Source organism: Bubalus bubalis, chromosome 17, assembly GCF_019923935.1.
Source record: "Bubalus bubalis isolate 160015118507 breed Murrah chromosome 17, NDDB_SH_1, whole genome shotgun sequence".
Classification (NCBI taxonomy): Eukaryota; Metazoa; Chordata; class Mammalia; order Artiodactyla; family Bovidae; genus Bubalus; species Bubalus bubalis.
The window spans coordinates 66,723,670-66,726,898 of NC_059173.1; the positions used below are offsets into that span (position 1 = coordinate 66,723,670).

The 3,229-nt window shown below is 43.4% G+C and overlaps 1 non-coding gene across 1 annotated transcript; it reads left to right on the forward strand.

Annotated features, from left to right (window-relative positions):
* The first annotated feature begins 954 nt into the window (after positions 1 to 954).
* LOC112580038 lies at positions 955 to 1,061 on the forward strand. The gene has a single exon (XR_003104395.1). It is a non-coding gene; the product is annotated as a U6 spliceosomal RNA (small nuclear RNA).
* The last annotated feature ends 2,168 nt before the right edge of the window (positions 1,062 to 3,229 follow it).

The window sequence follows — 3,229 nt, forward strand, 5'->3', positions numbered from 1 at the left end:
AAGTTTCAGCTGTATTCCTCATGTTGAACAATCCATCCTTGTAGCTTGTTTTGTACATAATATCCTGCACCTCTTCATCATCTGCCCTATATTGCTCCTCCCTGCTTCTCTCTCCACACTGGTAGACGCTACTTTGTTCTCTACATCTGTGAGTCTGTTTCTCTTACTTTCATTCATTTTTTCCTTTGTTAGATTTCACATGGAAGTAATAAGGGACAATATTTGTCTTTCTCTGTCTGACTTGTTTCACTTAGCATAATGCCCCGCAAGTCCATCCGTTTTGCTGCAAATGGCAGAACTTCATTTTTTATAGCTGGATAATATTCCACTTTATGTCTACACCACATCTTCTTTATCAATTCATCGGCTGGCAGACACTTAGGTCGCTGCCATATCTTAGCTACTGTACATAATACTGTTATGAACATTGGGGTGCGTGTGTTCTTTTCAAATGAACACTTGGCTTCCTTGGGTCAGGAGGATCCCCTGGATATTCCACCCAGCAGTGGAATTGCTAGATGTTGCTTGCTCTATTTTTGCTTCTTTTAAAATCTCCATACTGTTTTCCACAACGGCTGCACCAGTTTACATTCCCACCAACAGTGTCCTAGGGCTTTCTTTTTTCCACATCCTCAAACCAACATTTGTTATTTGTGTTCTTTTTGATGACGGCCATTCTGACGGGTGTGAGGTGAAACCTCATTGTGGTTTTGATGTGCGTTTCTCTGATGATTAGTGATGTGCCTTTTCATATGCCTGCTGGCCGCGTGCATGTTTTCTTTGGAATAATGTCTATTCAGGTCCTCTTCCCATTTTTAAATTGGGTTGTTTGTTTGTTTGTTTAATTGAGGCAGTCGACTTTGTCAGCAAGCCAACAGTGGATTTCCCTGATAGAGGTGAATTCACGTGATCAATTGGATCAGGCTCCCAAGAGACTGACAAAACAGAAAGCCTGTGCTCACTTCAGCAGCATGTATACTAAAATTGGAACAATACAGAGAAGATTACCGTGGCCCCTGTGCAAGGATGACATGCAAATTCATGAAGCGTTCCATATTTTTAGCCTATTAAACAGAGTAAAGTAAGTCAGAAAGAGAAAAACAAATACCGTATACTAACACATATATATGGAGAAGACAATGGCACCCCACTCCAGTACTCTTGCCTGGAAAATCCCATGGACGGAGGAACCTGGTGGGATGCAGTCCATGGGGTCACTAAGAGTCGGACACAACTGAAGCGACTTACCAGCAGCAGCAGCAAGGCATATATATGGAATCTAGAAAGATGGTACTAATGGACCTATCTGCAGAGCAGCAACAGAGAGGCAGACATGGAGAACAGACTTGTGGACACAGGGGTAAGGAAAGGGTAGGACGAACTGAGAGAGCATCATGGAAACAAATATTACCACATGTCAGACAGACAACCAGTGGGAGTTTACTGTATGACAAAGGAAGCTCAAACCAGTGCTCTTCGACAACCTAGGAGGGTGGGGTGGGGTGGGAGGTATGAAGGAGGTTAAAGAGGGAGGGGACATATGTATACCTATGGCTGCTTCATGTTGATGTGTGGCAGAAACTAACACCATATTGTAGAGCAATTATCCTCCAATTAAAAATAAATACATTTTAAAAATCAGGAAACCTATTTGTTTACCTTGAAAAATACATTCATCTTACAATCATGTAAACAGTCATATGCATTCTTTCCCTTACAGATCAGATCAGATCAGTTGCTCAGTCGTGTCTGACTCTTTGCGACCCCATGAATTGCAGCACACCAGGCCTCCCTGTCTATCACCAACTCCCGGAGTTCACTGAGACCCACGTCCATCAAGTCAGTGATGCCATCCAGCCATCTCATCCTCTGTCGTCCCCTTCTCCTCCTGCCCCCAATCCCTCCCAGCATCAGAGTCTTTTCCAATGAGTCAACTCTTCGCATGAGGTGGCCAAAGGACTGCAGTTTCAGCTTTAGCATCATTCCTTCCAAAGAAATCCCAGGGCTGATCTCCTTCAGAATGGACTGATTGGATCTCCTTGCAGTCCAAGGGACTCTCAAGAGTCTTCTCCAGCACCACAGTTCAAAAGCATCAATTCTTCGGCGCTCAGCCTTCTTCACAGTCCAACTCTCACATCCATACATGACCACTGGAAAAACCATAGCCTTGACTAGTCGAACCTTTGTTGGCAAAGTAATGTCTCTGCTTTTGAATATGCTGTCTAGCTTGGTCATAACTTTCCTTCCAAGGAGTAAGCGTCTTTTAATTTCATGGCTGCAATCACCATCTGCAGTGATTTTGGAGCCCCCAAAAATAAAGTCTGACACTGTTTCCACTGTTTCCCCGTCTATTTCCCATGAAGTGATGGGACCGGATGCCATGATCCTTTTCTGAATGTTGAGCTTTAAGCCAACTTTTTCACTCTCCACTTTCACTTTCATCAAGAGGCTTTTGAGTTCCTCTTCACTTTCTGCCATAAGGGTGGTGTCATCTGCATATCTGAGGTTATTGATATTTCTCCCGGCAATCTTGATTCCAGCTTGTGTTTCTTCCAGTCCAGCGTTTCTCATGATGTACTCTGCATATAAGTTAAATAAACAGGGTGACAATATACAGCCTTGACGTACTCCTTTTCCTAATTGGAACCAGTCTGTTGTTCCATGTCCAGTTCTAACTGTTGCTTCCTGACCTGCATACAAATTTCTCAAGAGGCAGATCAGGTGGTCTGGTATGCCCATCTCTTTCAGAATTTTCCACAGTTTATTGTGATCCACACAGTCAAAGGCTTTGGCATAGTCAATAAAGCAGAAATAGATGTTTTTCTGGAACTCTCTTGCTTTTTCCATGATCCAGCAGATGTTGGCAATTTGATCTCTGGTTCCTCTGCCTTTTCTAAAACCAGCTTGAACATCAGGAAGTTCACGGTTCACATATTGCTGAAGCCTGGCTTGGAGAATTTTGAGCATTACTTTACTAGCATGTGAGATGGGAAACGACAATCAAAGCAAGGGATTGCTCGATGAATTGCAATCAGAGAAAAAGAATGAATTGAATGATATGAACGTGAAAGTTATTAAACTAATTCTGAGCTGATCAGTAAATAGCTTTTGCCCTGAGCCTCTTATGAGCTCGTGCTCACAGCCCTTCTCACACCAGGGACTCCAGGATGCCCCGGGCACTAGAGGATGCGAGTTGGGCATAATGAGGATCCTAGGTCCCTGTTCCAGC